Source organism: Pleurodeles waltl, chromosome 1_2 (assembly GCF_031143425.1).
Source record: "Pleurodeles waltl isolate 20211129_DDA chromosome 1_2, aPleWal1.hap1.20221129, whole genome shotgun sequence".
Lineage (NCBI taxonomy): Eukaryota > Metazoa > Chordata > Amphibia > Caudata > Salamandridae > Pleurodeles > Pleurodeles waltl.
The window spans coordinates 1,334,725,503-1,334,743,075 of record NC_090437.1 but is presented as its reverse complement, the minus strand read 5'-3'; the positions used below and the strand labels follow the sequence as shown (position 1 = coordinate 1,334,743,075).

Sequence of the window (17,573 nt, the reverse complement as noted above, 5' to 3'; positions counted from 1 at the left end):
TGTTGGTATCAGTGGGCCACTGAACAGAACTGGCTATGTCATCCTTCTTGATGTCTTCAACTGATGCCTCCCTGTTGTTGTTAGTACCAGGTTGGTACGGTTTCTGAACTTCCTTTAACCCCTACGGTGCCTTGGACGAGGTGGTCTCGTCCCAGCACACGGTTCCCGTGGGCCAGGGACAAGACCACCTCGTCCTGCACCCTGCCCACAGGGGAAGCGCTAGCGCTCCCCACTGGGCCCCCCACCCACACCCCCAAGTCGAGTATGGAAGGGGAATCCCTTCCCCTTCCACCCCTGACCCCCCCTCGCCAATCTGATGACGTCAGCGCGCTCACAGCGCGCCGGCGTCATCAGAAGCTGCAGAGGACGCGCTGGAAGCCATTTGCTTCCAGCGCGAGGGGAGAGAAGACTCAAAAAGGTATGTCTCTCTCTTTTGGGGGTTTTGGGGGGGAAACAGACACGGGGGAAAGGAAAGAGTTTTTCCTTTCCGCCTGTGCCTGTTTTCAGTGGATTCCTGGTCCACAGGAATCTCCACTAGGCACCAGGGATTTATTTTCATGTTTATTTTTGGGAGCGACCCCTTGGGCAAGGGTCGCTCCCATGGGGGACTATTGTTTATCCTATTTCGGCCCCCCCTGGGGGCAGATCAGCCGTTTTTTCAGCAGATCTGCCCCCAGGGGGTGGTCGAAAAACACTAGACCACCAGAGATTATGTTTACCTTATGTTTTTGGGCAGCGACTCCTTAGGCAAGGGTCGCTGCCCTGAGGGCAATCATTTTGTATATGTTTCACCCCCCCCCCGGGCTAGATACTCCATGTTTTTGGCCGATCTCGCCCCGGGGGGTCGAAACCCACTAGCCGCCAGGAATTGTGTGGTGTGAGTGTGTTTTGGGGGCACCCCTTGGGCAAGGGTCGCCCCCCCCAATGAGGGGATAATTAGTATTGGCCATTTCTGCCCCACTTGGGGAGAGCAGAAATCACCAATACGCCAGGGATTTTTTTTTTTCCCCTTTTTTTGTTTTGTGCTGGGGGTGCCCTCTTTGGCAAGGGTCACCCCCCAAAGGGGGCACAGAGCTGTTGGCCATTTCACCATTTTTTTTTACGCCCATGAGAAGGCACCAAGATGTCAGAGATTTATTTTTTGTTCGCTTTGTTATTTTGTGTGCTGGGGGTGCCCCCTTTGACAAGGGTCAACCCCCCCCGAAGGGGGCACAAAGCTGTTGGCCATTTCTGCCCCTCTTGGGGGCAGATTCGTCTATTGTTTTAGGCCCATCTGCCCCCAAGGGGGGCAGAATTCCCTTAGGCACCAGGGATCTTGTGTGTGTGTGTGTGTGTGTTTTGTGTGGGTGGGGGGGGGCGGCCCCTTTGGCAAGCGTCACTCCCCAAAGGAGGGCACATTACTGATGACCATTTCTGCTCCCCTTGGGGGCAGATCGGGCTATTTTTTTAGGCCTATCTGCCCCCAAGACATGAGGGGATTTTTTTTTTTTTGCTCACCTTAGTTTTTTTTGTGCTGGGGGCACCCCCATTCGCCCTCTTTGGCAAGGGTCACCCAACCCCACCCAAACAGGGTACAGAACTGTTGGCCATTTCTGCCCCTTGGGGGCAGATCGTACTATTTTTTTAGGCCCATCTGCCCCCAAGGGGGGCAGAAGCCAGTTAGGCACCAGGGACAATTTTATTAAGTTCTTGGTGGCAGGGTGTTTGTTAACTGGCGAAGTATTTGTATTTATAATTCTAACAGTTTATTTCTTCTTTTTGTTCTAGTTTAAAGCTTTTGCTTCCTTTGCTGTGGATCCTTGCGGTTTTGGTAGTATTTGTCCCAGGGTTTGCATAGTTGCATGTTTTAGGTAAGTGAAAGCAATTTACTCCAAATGAGTATTGTTGACATGCATGAATGACATGTTAGTAGGTGGTGTACTAAATGCAGTATTGTGTGTGAAATTGTCCTTAGATTTGAGCATAATGATATTTGTGTTGTCATATGTCTAATTTGCTTTTTTCTTTTTTCTTTTTAGTGGGATATCATTGGTGATTGCTGTGTCTGTGCAGAGTAGTTGCTGGTGAGTAGCTTTTTCAGGCAAGTGAGTGGTATAGTTTTTTAGTAAATAACTCTTTGTGAGAAAGCTACACTTTGTTTATTACTTATTTTAGTGCTAGTTGTTGTTGGAACTCCATTTTTTGTTAGTGAGGATCATGGCTAGCCACAGAGTGACCGCTCAGCAGGTTGTTGGCATGCTCTTTGAGTCATCTTCAGACCATGATTACGAGACTGACTCTGCACCTGAGGCAGAGGAGGAAGTGAGAGATTCTGGCAGTGAGTTTTCTGTCCGAGAGGATTCTTCTGATGAGGAAGCCACTCTCAGTGCAGATGAAGGGCCTGTTTTAGAGGACGACATTGATGTGCCAAGAGTGCAGCAGCCTGGGGCTGAAGGGTTTCCCATTAGAAGACTTGACACCTGGATTGCCCCAAACATGGAGCAGCCACAGTTACCTGCATTTACTGGTCTCCAAGTGTGTAGAGTCAATACGGAAAACGTTTTGCCTGTCAATTTCTTTCACTTGTTTATGGACGATGTATTTTTGGAAGAGACTGTGGAGCAGACTAATTTGTATGCGGAGCAATATTTGAGGGACAACGCTGCCAGACTTAGGCCTCAGTCTAGAGCTACTCAGTGGGTTCCCACATATCTGGAAGAGATGAAAACGTTTTTGGGTTTGACTTTTTTGATGAGGTTGATAAGGAAGCCGTCACTGGCTTCTTATTGGTCTACTATTCCCTTGATGGCAACGGCTATATTTCCTGCAACTATGACACGTAATCGCTATTTGCTTCTTCTTCGTATGCTGCATTTTGTAGACAATGCTTTAGCCTTGCCATGAGATCATCCTGATTGTGACCGCCTTTTTAAGATTAGGCCTGTCCTTGATCATTTCGTAGATCGGTTTTCAGAGGTCTATGTTCCAGGCAAAGAGATAAGTGTGGACGAGTCTTTGGTCTTTTTCAAAGGGAGTTTAGTGTTTAAGCAGTACATTCCTAGTAAGAGGGCACGGTATGTGATTAAATTGTATATGCTGTCAGAAAGCAGTACAGGATATGTGTAAAATGTCCGGGTCTACACTGGTAGGGATTCCAGTATTGACCCTCCTGGTTGTCCGGCCACTTTTGGAGTTAGCGAAACAATTGTGTGGGAACTTGGTAGATGACTGTTTAACAAAGGTCAACATTTGTATGTAGATAATTTCTGCACTGGAGTGCAGTTGTTCAAGGATATGTTTTGAGTGGACACTGTTGCTTGTGGCACAATTCGTTCTAACCGGAAAGGCTCCAAGGGAGCTTGTCTGTAAAAAACTTGAGAGGGGACATTGCAGTGCCTTGCGGAATAATGAGCTGCTAGCTCTGAAATTTTCAGACAGGAGGGATGTGTACATGCTATCTACCATCCATGATGAGAGTACTTCCCCTGTGACTGTTTGGAGTCAGGTTGCCGAAGTGCGCAAACCTGCGTGCATTTTGGACTACAATAGGCACATGGGTGGTGTTGATAGAGTAGATCAGAGGTTGGAACCTTACACTGCTCTTCCTAAGTCTTACATGTGGTATAAAAAGTTGGCCCTACATTTATTTCATTTGTCAACTTTTAATGCATTTATTGTGTTCAAGGATTGTTCTCGTGAGTCTAGGATGAAATTTGTTAAATTTCAGGAGTCGGTGATAGAGAGCCTTATTGTGGTGGAACAGGCAAGAGTTCCTAGAGTAGCAGTGGTGGAGGATGTGGCTAGATTGAAAGATCGCCACTTTCCAGATCACATTCCTCCCACTCCCAAAAAAGACTTGCCCACTAAGAAATGTAGAGTATGTGCCCGAAGAGGTATCTGGAGGGAGGACCGGATGTACTGTCCCGATTGCCCTTCAAAGCCTGGGCTGTGTGTGGCCGGCTGTTTTAGAAGTTACCACACACAAAAAACAAATTGGGGGAATACCGTGAGCGTAAACTGCCTATTTTATATTTTCATATGTTCAGTTTCACGGTTGGCATTACTGTCATGTATTTAGTTAGAGCTTTTGTGTTTGTAGTTTTGTACTTATTTAATAATTAGTTAGTGTTTTTTTTGTTGTTCATAAACAAAAAAAATGTGATGGCGGTGTGCCTAGGGTGGCGCTTGGCTGGCGGTGTGGGTGGGGTGGCACTTGGCTGGCGGTCTGCTTGGGGTGGCGCTTGGCTGGTGGTGTGCTTGGGGTGGCGCTTGGCTGTCAGTGTGCGTGGGGTGGCGCTTGGCTGGCGGTGTGCTTGGGGTGGTGCTTGGCTGGCGGTGTGTGTGGGGTGGCGCTTGGCTGGTGGTGTGCGTGGGGTGGCGATTGGCTGGCGTTGTGCGTGGGGTGGCGCTTGGCTGGCGGTGTGGGTGGGGTGGCGCTTGGCTGGCGGTGCCAACCAAACGTCAGTCCACACACTCCCATCGGCTAGTGTGACTGCTGTATCAGGCATGTGGGCGTATGTAAGTGATGAGCCCTTGAGTGGCGCTGTCTGTCGATGCAAGTGTTGTAATGTGCTGGGCCCGTGGTTGGCGGCGTGAATGGTCTTGTGCATGTCATGTATGAAAGGTGTGTGAATGGACTGTAAAACGGTTGGTGCCTTGACGCGGCTTTACAGCTCACAAGCTGTGTGTCATTGGTTCCGTTTTTTGGCCTTTCAGTTATTAACAGTGCATTTCACTTTTGTGAAACCTCTTGTTAATAAAATGTGATCGACTGAACCATCACTCACCCTCGTGCCAAATCCAACCAGTATGTGTGGTACAAATGACAAATCCAGCTCCGCTGTAATCAGGCATCGCAGCACACTTGTGACACGCTAGGTGTCTCAGGTGGGACCCCGATGATGAAGCATGCCACCAACTTGGTTGGTGGGTGAGGGTTCTTTTTCACATAACCTAAGTGCATTTCTTTTCACAATTTAAGTGTTTGGCACATCACGGACGTACGTGGACACATCAAAATGATATATTGCAAAACTACCTGTGTTTGGGGGGGGAGAGGGCACCTATATTTTTGGTCCTGGGTGCAGCCTTCATCAAGGGAAACCTACCAAACCCAGACCAGGAGTACAGGGAGGTATGGCTTGCGTAGATCCCCCAACATTTTCTTACCCAGACTCCTCTGCAAACCTCAAAATTTGCTTAAAAAAGTATATTTTCCTGACTTTTCTTAGTAGGATCACCACTCAAGCACAAAATTCCTACTACTCCCCAGCGTTCCCCTTAGTCTCCCAAGTAAAATGACACCTCACTTGTGTGGGTCCCCAAAGCAGAGTCAGCCTAAAGATGTATAAAAGAAGAATATGTGCTTATCAACTCGCTGTGCTATCCTCTCAATCTTTACAAGTTTTTGGCCTTTTCCTGTCGCGGGCACTAGGCCTACCCACACAAGTGAGGTATCATGTTTGTCGGGAGACTTGGGGGAACGCTGGGTGGAGGGAAATTTGTGGCTCCTCTCAGATTCCAGAACTTTCTGTCACCGAAATATGAGGAAAAAGTGTTTTTTAGCCAGATTTTGAGGTTTGCAAAGGATTCTGGGTAACAGAACCTGGTGAGAGCCCCACAAGTCACCCCATTTTGGATTCTCCTAGGTCTCTAATTTTTAAAAATGCACAGGTTTGGTAGGTTTCCTTAGGTGCCGGCTGAGCTAGAGGCCAAAATCCACAGGTAGGCACTTTGCAAAAAACACCTCGGTTTTCTGTGGAAAAATGTGATGTGCCCATGTTGTGTTTTGGGGTATTTCCTGTTGCGTGCACTAGGCCTACCCACACAAGTGAGGTATAATTTTTATCGGGAGACTTGGGGGAACGCTGGGTGGAGGAAAATTTGTGGCTCGTCTCAGATTCCAGAACTTTCTGTCACCGAAATGTGAGGAAAAAGTGTTTTTTTAGCCAAATGTTGAGGTTTGCAAAGGATTCTGGGTAACAGAATCTGGTGAGAGCCCCACAAGGCACCCCTTCTTGGATTCCCCTAGGTCTCTAGTTTTCAAAAATGCACAGGTTTGGTAGGTTTCCCTAGGTGCCGGCAGAGCTAGAGGCTAAAATCCACAGCTAGGCACTTTGCAAAAAACACCTGTTTTCTGTGGTAAAATATGATGTGTCCACGTTGTGTTTTGGGGCATTTCCTGTCGCGGGCACTATGCTTACCCACACAAGTGAGGTATCATTTTTATTGGGAGACTTGGGGGAATGCTGGTTGGAAGGAAATTTGTGGCTCGTCTCAGATTCCAGAACTTTCTGTCACCGAAATGTGAGGAAAAAGTGTTTTTTTAGCCACATTTAGAAGTTTGCAAAGGATTCTGGGAAACAGAACCTGGTGAGTGCCCCACAAGTCACCCTATCTTAGATTCCCCTAGGTCTCTAGTTTTAAAAAATGCACAGGTTTGGTAGGTTTCCCTAGGTGCTGGCTGAGCTAGAGGCCAAAATCCACAGATAGGCACTTTGCAAAAAACACCTCTGTTATCTTTGGGAAAATGTGATGTGTCCATATTATGTTTTGGGTTATTTCCTTTTGCGGGCACTAGGCCTACCCACACAAGTGAGTTACCATTTTATCGGGAGACTTGGGGGAACATAGAATAGCAAAACAAGTGTTATTGCCCCTTGTCTTTCTCTAAATTCTTTCCTTCCAAATATAAGAGAGTGTGTAAAAAAGACGTCTATTTGAAAAATGCCCTGTAATTCACATGCTAGTATGGGCACCCCGGAATTCAGAGATGTGCAAATAACCACTGCTCCTCAACACCTTATCTTGTGCCCATTTTGGAAATAAAAAGGTTTTCTTGATGCCTATTTTTCACTCTTTATATTTCAGCAAATGAATTGCTGTATACCCGGTATTGAATGAAAACCCACTTGCTGGGTGCAGATCATTTATTGGCTCTGGGTACCTAGGGTTCTTGGTGAACCTACAAGCCCTATGTATCCACGCAACCAGAAGAGTCCAGCAGACGTAACGGTATATTGCTTTAAAAAATCTGACATCGCAGGAAAAAGTTACAGAGTAAAACGTAGAGAAAAACTGCAGTTTTTTTCACCTCAATTTCAATATTTTTTTATTTCAGTTGTTATTTTCTGTAGAAAACCCTTGTAGGATCTACACAAATTACCCATTGCTGAATTCGGAATTTTGTCTACTTTTCAGAAATGTTTAGGTTTCTGGGATCCAGCATTGGTTTCAAGCCCATTTCTGTCACTGACTGGAAGGAAGCTGAAAGCACAAAAAATAGTAAAAATGGGGTATCTTCCTGTAAAATGCCAAAATTGTGTTGAAAAATTGGTTTTTTTATGCCATTTTCAGGGAAGAAACCACAAGCCTTCTTCTGCAGCCCTTTTTTTCCAATTTGTTTTAAAAAACGACATTTTCACTGTATTTTGGCTAATTTCTTGGTGTCCTTCAGGGGAACCCACAAAGTCTGGGTACCTCTAGAATCCCTAGGATGTTGGAAAAAAAGGACGCAAATTTGACAAGGGTACCTTATGTGGACAAAAGGTTATGAGGGCCTAAGCGCACCCTGCCCCTAATAGCCAAAAAAAGGCCTGGCACTTGAGGGGGAAAAGGCCTGGCAGCCAAGGGGTTAAGAACACCACCGAGGGAGAGTGCACATGCACTTTAGCAATGATTAGCTATGTAAAGTGACCAGAGTCCTAATGCCAACAAAAAGAAGGTCAGAAAAATAGGAGGAGGAAGGCTAAAAGTTTGGGGATAACCCTGAAGAAAGGGCCATTTCCAACAAGGTCACCAAAGAGCTTTTTGCTTCCTCCTTTGAGGGTGCTTTGATGAGCCAGTCATTGAGGTTGTTTACTCCTGATCATTTTCTCATCTCAGGAAGGCAGCTACTGAAGAGAGACATTCGGTAAATATTTGAGGTTCTGATTTCAGTCAGAAATGGAGTGCCTTGAACTAGAAATGTTGTTCCGCTGCCAAGAATTGGAGCTATGTTCTGTGTTTTCCGTGAATGGGTATGTGGAAGTATGCATCCAAAGATCCAAGAAAGTCATTAAATCTCTTTTTTGCATCATCAGGAGGACTTCTTGTAGAGAAACCATCCAACAAGACTATTTCTGCAAAAGTTTTTCTTTTTGATTTGGAAAAACCTGGAGTAAAATCCTTGGTTTGTTTGTGACTTATTGACAATTTCCATAGCTCCCTTGAGGAGGAGGAGGCAGCAACAGCACAGATGCTACGGACTCATCATATACTACCAGTGCATGAGTATTAGAGCATTTTCTGTATAGACTACTCTGCACAGCCTGCTGTGGCCACTAAACTAAAATATTTAGTTTTTTGCTGTGGCTTCACAGCGCTAAAAACTGACATTAAAGCATTAGGAGAGGGCACTGCAGAGATAACTAAGATTCACACCCTCTTTCTAGTCCTTAAGAGGATAGATTTTTTGGTTTTATTAAAGGGGAACTGCTGATCTATCTGTGAAGACAGTTATGCAATCTTGTAAGATTGCTCCTGCAACATGATCTCAAACTAAGATTGGTGCAGATATCACAGTAGCAATATAGGTAGCATCAAATGGTGTTAAACTCATGAAAGATTCCGTGCTAAGCATTTCTACCATGAGTGAGGATAATGCTCTTATGGTGTTAATACTAGGAAAAAAAGAATAGAGTCGTCCTCATTTAAGTAAAATTGGGTTAGATCTCACAAAAGCAATGCAAGAGGACATAGCATCTGCATAAGCAGGGACTAATGCTGCAGTGTCAATGCACAGCATTGATATGCTGGCCATACGTGTTCAAAGCTACAAAGAGATATATACAGCAGTGTACTTTTTGCCAGCAAACAAAAGTAAATTTGGCATCAAACTAACTCCATATTTATATTTTGACCCATGTAATGTCAAAATATTGGAGTATACACCATTTTTTAGATCCGTGAACCAACCTTGCGTCAATGAGATGCAAGGAAGGTGTTCCCATCTAAAAATGGTGCTAACCCCATAGCCCCATATTTATCCCCCATGCTAAAATGATGCACGGGTGGGAGGAGGGGCTAAATAATTGTGCAAAGCTTGATTTGCACCATTATTTAACACCTGGGTCAGACCAGGCGTAAGGGGACCTGTGGACCCATTTCCATGGCTGAACACCATAGAATGGGTCCACAGGTGCCCTCCTCAAGCCCCAGGAACACCCCCACCCCACATCAGAGGGACACCAGAGGATGGGGGACCCCATCTCAGGTAAGTAGGGTAAGTAAAGGTAAGTTTTTCTTTTTTTAATTATGGTGACATCGGGGCCCAACTTGGGGCCCCAAGCATGGCACAGGGTGCAATGGCCATGCCCAGGGGACACAGGTCCCCTGTGCTAGCCATCGGGGTGGTGGGCATGACTCCTGTCTTTTCTAAGACTGAAGTAATGTGGTATGGATGGTTTTGCGTCAGAAATTTGTGCTAGGCTGGCAAGAGGCATTTTTTTTTGCCTCTAACCAGCCTAACGTCATTTTTTGGTGCAAAACCTCCTTCTTCCATACCACCACCCCCACCCGGCTAACGTAAAAAAAATTACGCTAGCCCACCCTTTGCGTCTGCTTTCCTTCAATTTTCCACCCGGCTGGTACTCTGGAAGGACACAAGCTGGCGCTCTACTGTTTGACGCAAAACTGCGTTTGCGCAGTTTGGCGTAAAAAAGTATAAATATGGGCCATAGTGCCTGAAAGCAATCAAAGCAGTGCACACCTTTTATTCAGACTACAGTGCAGCATTGGCCGCTAAGGTCACTGCTTGTGCTGTGTCTGCTCTGAGAATGTGCGTGCTATCTTGGCATCTATTTTGTCTGGAATTGAACAGCGTGGTTGAATGAGCCAGTGGGACACTTACACAAGCCTTCCTTAACTGCAGGAGTGTTGGACACAGGATTGTGAGGGCACTAGGTTCAGTGAGCCTGTACTAAATGACTGGACATCATATAAACTCATCTTTGGCATTGTAATGAATGTACAGGATTTGCTACTGCCTGGAAATTTAACTATGCAAAATATTTCACCTGACATATTTGTCATCTGGGGTAGAATCACTACGATTTTAGAGGAGAACTTGTGGACAAGAGGAGTTCTTTATATAAGACAAAGTACTTACAGGTGGCTCAAACAAGTGGGATTCCTAAGAAAGGTGAACCGTTATACAGCTATTTTAGTTCTTGGGATATAAGGTACTCGCCCTATAATTCTACCACAATTGCCTTGCCGTAATCTTCATATAGTTTCTATTATAGATATTCCCTTTGCCAACTATATATTTTTCTTTTTTTAGGTGTACTCTTCAAACATAAATGCACAAATATTAATGTTGCTGTTGGTTGCAGATAATTCAGCTTGCTTCGACGTATGTTTGTGCTTTTTTTAGCCTGATTTGAATTGTTTTTCACATTATTCTATTTAAATAATGACCGGAGCTTTGTAGAAACAGATGTGTTGATTATGTGATTATTGTATTTAAACCGTGAGCAATGTTTCACAGAATATAAGTGAGTGAAAGGTTGGAGGGACTTTATTAATACTCGTTTATTTTAAAAATACTAAACAATGTTCAGACAGAACATGTAAACTGGAGCAAAGCATTATTAGGTAGAGAGGAACTTCATACCAGGGATTCGAGACTGAGGATCATTCAGAAGTCATAATCACCTTTCCTTGATGAGGGCTATGGGGAAGGCACATCCATCCCTTCTCTCGGCTTATCTGCCAGCTTGCAGACAAAGACAGGAAAAGCACCTGTTTTTTCTTTATTGAACATTGGTTCCACTGAAAAGGCATGTGGATATGAATCTACTATAAAACTTGAACAGGTTCTGTTTTGGTTCCATGTTTAGCTTAGTTAGCCCATCTAAGTTTGAGGAGGGGGAGGGGAAAGGAGAGATTGGGGATACTGATGTAAAGAAGCCATAAAATATCATGATGTTACAGTTTTTTTCTATTATTCTGCCTTCTGGCAAGTATTATTGCCACTATCTTGTTTACTTTTGTAATAGTTACTATTCATATTGTTTGCACTGGGTTACGGTTTTTGATTTTAATAAATCTTTTTGAAAACATCTTCCTAGTTTCTTAGTGCCTTATTTAGATGTTGGTTGTAACAGTACTGCCGCTGACTTTTCAACTGTAAACCCATCCGCTGTTGCAACGGTCTGCTCGCCATAGTTAGATGTTGGCGGTCCCATAGATGAACGACCGCACTCAAACCGTCGTCTCCGCCAAGGATTATCGGCTGTGTAGACGGCGGGAAAGTGATAAGGGGATGCTGTTAGGACCGCAGCCAGGTTTCCTGCCAAGATGTGCCTTACCGCCAAGGAAAAAGTGGCGGTCCAACCGCCACTCCTTAGTTGGTGGTTTGTAGGAGAACGGAGGGGGGGTGAAAAGTCAACTTTTTACCACTTCTCCTCGTCTTCAACTGGCCATGACTGGACAACACCTGCCCTCCCTGCTTCCAGGGACCCACCTCCCACCCCTCCGGCTACTGACTACAAGGTAGCGACGCCCGATTGCCAGGGTACCATGATTGGAAACTGACCAGAGGTGGGGACCACTGGAGACATATACACACAGTAATTTATTTTAATCAATCTGACATGCATATGTGGCGGACACAAGTGGGTCAGACACAGGTGGGAAAACACTGGTATGGAGCACATTGCACACATACACAACTGTCATTATGGTGTTAGTGTTCATTGGCAAATTAATTCTGGTACCACAATGACAGTACATTCACACCTGTTATCTGTGTCCATGTGTGAACATTGCTAGGGGAACTGTACCTGTCATGTTGTGTTGCATTTTGTGTGTGTGAGTCAGTATGTGTAAGTGTGTATGCGATGTGATTGGCAAGTGAGGTGCGGGTGTGTGTGAGTGTGTTTCTATAGCTGAGAGTGTAGTTGTTTGTTGTAGTTGTGTGGTGCATTGTCAAGGGTGTGTATGTTGTGGCATGGATGTGTGTCAGTGTGTGTTTTCGGCGTGTACAAGTTGTATTGTGTGGGACGGGCAATGGGTAAATATGTATATTTGTTGTGTAGTGTGTAGTGTCGGGTGTACCTATGGCTAAGGGACAGTGTGGGTCACTTACCTCCCTTCCATAGCCGCTGCTATTGTATTAAGTCCATTGAGTCCCGCCGCCGTCAGCAAACCTTTGCCAGTACAGTGCCTGAAGGACTGTAACATCTAAGTACGGCAGGCAGAACACCGCGCCACGATGGTCTTCTTGGGCCTGCTGCCAATGCGACTTGGCGGTAACTCAACCAACATCTAATTCAGACTCTTAGTTTTCTTGAGTGTGCCTATTCATGATGAAAGAGGGTCTGGTTCCAATAAATATACCTATGAACTCCCCTAAAACATTATATGATTGGTGTTAGAAATGGGGTCTTTGGTTGGCAGTCAGGTTACCCCTGTCCAAGCAAGGACCCTCACTCTAGTCAGGGTAGGTCACACAAAATCCAAATTATCCTGTGCCCACCCTCTTATAGCTTGGCACTGAGCAGTCAGGCTTAACTTAGAAGGCAATGTGTAAAGTATTTGTGCAATAAATCATACAATAACACCATATAGCACCACAAAAATACACCACACAGTGTTTAGAAAAATATATAATATTTGCCTGATAAGATGCATGTCAAAACAATTAAAATGCAATAAATATTTGTTGAGATAAAGTGGCTTAAGACTTTGAAAAACAAATAAATGTCTCTTAAAAACAATAAAGGTCTCTTGCAAGCACAAAGTACCTGGTTCGCATTCAAAATCTCCGCAAGGGACTGCAGAGGAGACGATGCATGTAAAACGGGGAGGTGTGCGTCGGTTTTGTCCCTTTGCACACCAACTTGCGTCTATATTTTCCACGCAGGGGAAGACTTTGCGTTATTTTCTGGCGCTCACTTGGTTCTCTTCAGGTTGCGGTGTTTTCTGGTGCCCCGGGGACGGTGCGTGGAATCCTGGGCTTGTTCAGCGAAGTCACAAGCGATGCATCGATCCAGTGGGCGTTGCGTGGAAATTTCTCCATGCACAGCGGCACTGCGTCGATTCCTTTCTGGAAGTCGGGCTGCATCATCCCGGGTTGGCTGTGCGTTGATCTGGTGGGGCGTGCATCAAAGTTCCAGTCGCTACGCAGGCACTGCATCGATTTTCTCCTTGCGAAGTTGGGCTGCTTCGTTCCGGTTTGGCGTGCAGTGAATTTCTCACTGTGGGGCATGCTGTGCTTCAAATTTTTGCCGCACAAGGAGTCCAGTTTCAGGAGTGAAGTCTTTTTGGTCCTGAGACTTCGGGGAACGGGAGGCAAGCTCTATCCCAGCCCTTTGAGAGCACTTCTCAGCACAGCCAGAGAGCAGCAAGTCAGCAGGGCAACAGCAAGGCAGCAGTCCTTCTCAGAAAAGCAGTCCCAGTGAGTCCTTTCGGCAGCCAGGCAGTTCCTCTTGGCAGGTCTGGTTCAGGGATTCTTCACCAGCAGGTTTCTTGTCCAGAAGTGTCTGTGAGGTAGAGTGTCTACCCCAAGAAGTGTCTAAAGTCTGTGGTTTCGGGTGCTCTTCTTATACATATTTTGGCTTTTAAAGTAGGCTTACTTCAAAGGAAAGTCTCACTTGTTTGTGAAAGGTCTTACATTTAGGAAAAGGGAAGGGTGAGGCCTGGCAAGTGGGTACACTTGCCAAACTGAATTTACAGTTTACAACTGCACACACAGACACTGCAGTGGCAGGTCTGATACATGATTACAGGGCTACTTTGTGGGTGGCACAACCAGTGCTGCAGGCCCACTAGTAGCATTTGATTTACAGGCCCTGGGCACTTCTAGTGCACTTTTCTTAGGGACTTAATAAATCAAATATGCCAATCATGGATAAACCAATCAATTGTACAATTTACACAGAGGGCATGTGCACTTTAACACGGGTTAGCAGTGGTAAAGTGCTCAGAGTTCAAAAGCCAACAAAAACAGGTCAGGAACAATAGTAGGAAGGAGGCAAAACGTTTGGGGATGACCCCGCAAAAAGGGCCAGGTCCAACAATTGGCTTACACCTGTTTGGCATATTTAATTTTCCTATAAGTCCCTTATAAAGTGGTATACCATATACACACGGCCTGTAAATTAAATGCTACTAGTGGGCCTGTAGTGCTGATTGCACCACCCACAGAGGTAACCCTTCAAACCGGTCCCAGGCTTGTCACTGCAGTGCCTGCGTGAGCAGTTTACAGCCACCTTTGACTTAGCATTTCAAACTACTTGCCAAGGCCTAGACCCCCCTTTTAGTACACCTAAGTCACCCCTAAGGTAGACCCTAGATAGCTTTATGGGCAGGGTACTATGTAACTAAAAGGTAGGGCATGCACCTTTATGTTTTGCATGTCTTAGTAGTGACAAACAGCCTGTTTCGTTTTTCACTTCTGTGAGGGCTGCTCCTTTCATAAGTTAGCATTAGGAAGTCCCTTATATATTTTTAATTGGTAATTTCTGATCTGAAAGGAGTAGCGTGAATGTTTGGAATGTTTGGAATGGTAGTGAAAAATCCTGTTACTCTTGTAGATGGATTTTACATTACTATTTTAGAAATGCCACTTTTAGAAAGTGGGCATTTCTCTGTGCTTATAATTCTAGTGTTTTGAAGCCTGACTCCAATCCACGTCTAGGACAGAGTGACAGCTACACTTTTTTCATACTTTCCAGAGAAGCCACAACACAGGCAGATCCAGCTGTGACAGGAGAGGCATCTGTATCCATCTGCGTACTGATAGTTTTCCTGGGCTGGGAGAGGGAGAAGTTGTTCACACCTTACATGTCAATAGGCTGTGCCCTGCCCTCACACAAAGGACTGATTTACCCCCTACTGATGTCTGGGGCCAGGTTGAAAGGGTGTGTGTTTCACTTGAAAGGATTCCTTTGGTGTCACTCCTTGAACAACAACATTTTGAAGTATAAGTACAGGGGCTCTGACCCCAGGTTTTAGAGTAATTTTGGAACTGGGACTGAACCTCTATCAGGACGACTGCTGTGCTGCACAAATAACTCATTTGGACTGCTCTTCAGCTGCTGCCCTGTTACCTACTACGTGTTGCATGGCATAAAGGACTCAATGGATTGCTTTTCTGCTTGTTGACCTGCTGCCAGCTGCTTCCTTACTTTATTCTGCTAAGGCACTGTGGGACTGCCGAATGGAATTGCCATTTGGACTACCTGCTTTGTTGTTCTGGCCTTCTGCCTGCTGGGCTGCTGGGCTGCTGGAGGGACTGCCACTCTTCAATTTTCCTTATATGCTAGCCTGCTTCCTGCTCTGCATATGCCCCAGGTGTTCTCCCCTGGTCTGTAGGAATCCCAGTGCTATCAAAGATCCCTCCTTGTTTGGAGCCCGTGAGTCAGGTATGGGACTGACCCTAGTGGCTTTCATTAAATCAATGTCTTGTATGCCAAACACTAGCGCTTCACCCTACAAATCACCAGCACAGGAGTCTGTCACTGGAAGCAGCGCTATGGGCTGTGCACCAATAATTCGAATGCCTGCCACTGCATTGCCTGGGCGCCATGAACTTTACCCATGACACCTGCACCAGGAAAGATGTCATGTGTTCATCACGGGCAACCAACGTTGCCTCCACGGCATAAAGACAACCCAGATCAGCCCGCCTGCCTGCCTTCTAACTCTGCCCGTAAAGTGCTGATCAGACCACTGAGCATGTTGCGACGCACTGGGGAAAAGCCCAGCGCGGTCCCACAAAATGCCCCTTCCAGCCTTAAGCCAAGATACTGCAAGGCTGTAGCTGCCTCGTGCACTCGCAAGAGGTAGGAATGGGCTCAGGGTAGTGAGGGAAAATGCAAGATCTCTCCCAGGTGAAGGTGGCTTGTGCCCCTCTCACCTTGGGCAGGACCTAAGGGCTGTATTCCTTCTCGCCAACGGGGTTGGAGGTCCTCTGTGGGAGACCCCGATTGTGGCATAAGGTTCAGTTCAGTTGCTTCAAACAAATTGATTTTCCATCAACCTCAATATAGCACTATCATTCTGAAAGAAACCCTCCCTTGTTTTGGAACTGTGTGTATATACTATCTTGATTTGTGAATTACTTATTCAATCAATGGAGGTCACCCCATGAACGGTCTTTTTGCCACTTCAAGCAACAGAAATTACCTGTGCTTCGGAATCAGGTTTTGGCATCCAGTAATGATGGACAATGCCCTTTTGATCATTTGGTCCAAAATCTTTGCCTACACTTTTCCACCATTTCCCCTAATATCCATGGTGTTGAGGAAAGTGAAGATATATAGTGGCACTTTGATCCTCATTACACCAGTGTGGCCACTCCAAGTTTGGTGCAGCAATCTAACACAATGATCAGCATGTCCAGCCATTCCTCCAAAGGTGCAACCCAAGATCCTTTCAAGACATCACAGGGTGTTCCTTCATCATGATCCCAAGTCACTGAGCTTGGAAGGCTTGTACCTTATCACTTAGTATTTGGACATTTAAATGTACCTCGACAGAAATATTTTAGCACAGGCTCGAGCTCCAACAACTACAAAGACGTATAATTCTACGTGGAACCGTTTCTGTGTCTGGTGCAGGAATACGGGTCATTTTCCACTTCGATTAAAACCTCATCAAATCCTTCAGAATTTGCTGAATCTAGCCAAGAGTAGACTTTAATACTCTTCAGTCAGGGTTGGGCTATCTAGAAGTATCTTTTATATACTAAAATTCGACTCTCCTTCTAATGTTGGAGAACTGGAGTTACAAGTAATAACTAGTTTCTTACAATTCAGTAGTCCACACAAAGAGAATCGGTTGCATGTGTTTCTCTCTGACCTCTCCTGCCCTCTCTCTTTTGCCCACCTGGTGGAACATCCTAATGTGAGTGGAGCTGTCAGTATGTAAAATCTGGGGACTTGCACTATGTTCTAGAGAACCATTGTTGCAAATTATCCTGGAAGTGCCTAATCTTTCACAGCTACTGTTTTTATTGTCTTAATAAGCTCTTTTCAAAAATTAAAATATTTTAGTAGCCGTTCAGTTCTGTAAAGTTAATAACTGTCAAGATTTCAGAATTAAATATGTTATGGAAATTTCATAGAGATTTCTGCTGCTAGGATCACTTGTCTACACTGATGTGACCACAGTGCCGATATCGACGTATCAACATGGGCAAGGAGCAGCCACTACGAGACAAGTGACAGAGACTCTTTTTGCAAATATCTGCTCGAAAGAGGGCCATATATTCTATGACAGGAACCTGGCCAAAGGTTTGGTTAATGTAGTAAACCAAAAGGCTGTGCATATGGAATTATTGCCTAATGCATTCTGGGAAGGACGTTTTATTATACCCAATATTATTTATCAAGATTGAGCCTCCAAAGCAAGTGGTTTGAACATTTGGTACCAGATTCAGGGTGTTCAACATTACAAACACATTTAGCTTAGCAGAGTGGTTTATAGTGGATGGTACTGTAGTTGGGTATATTCCAAGATTTAGGTTGGAAGTTCTTGCGGCTTATTTTGAAAGAGACACATTTATGAGCAAAGGTAGGTTATTAAAACACAGAAACTTGATAATA

At 45.2% G+C, this 17,573-nt stretch overlaps 1 protein-coding gene across 1 annotated transcript in view; it reads right to left on the bottom strand.

The window, feature by feature from the left end:
* The window catches only part of LOC138251856 (long-chain-fatty-acid--CoA ligase ACSBG2-like), a 374,130-nt gene that overhangs the window by 155,390 nt on the left and 201,167 nt on the right, over positions 1–17,573 (bottom strand). The window lies entirely within an intron of this gene.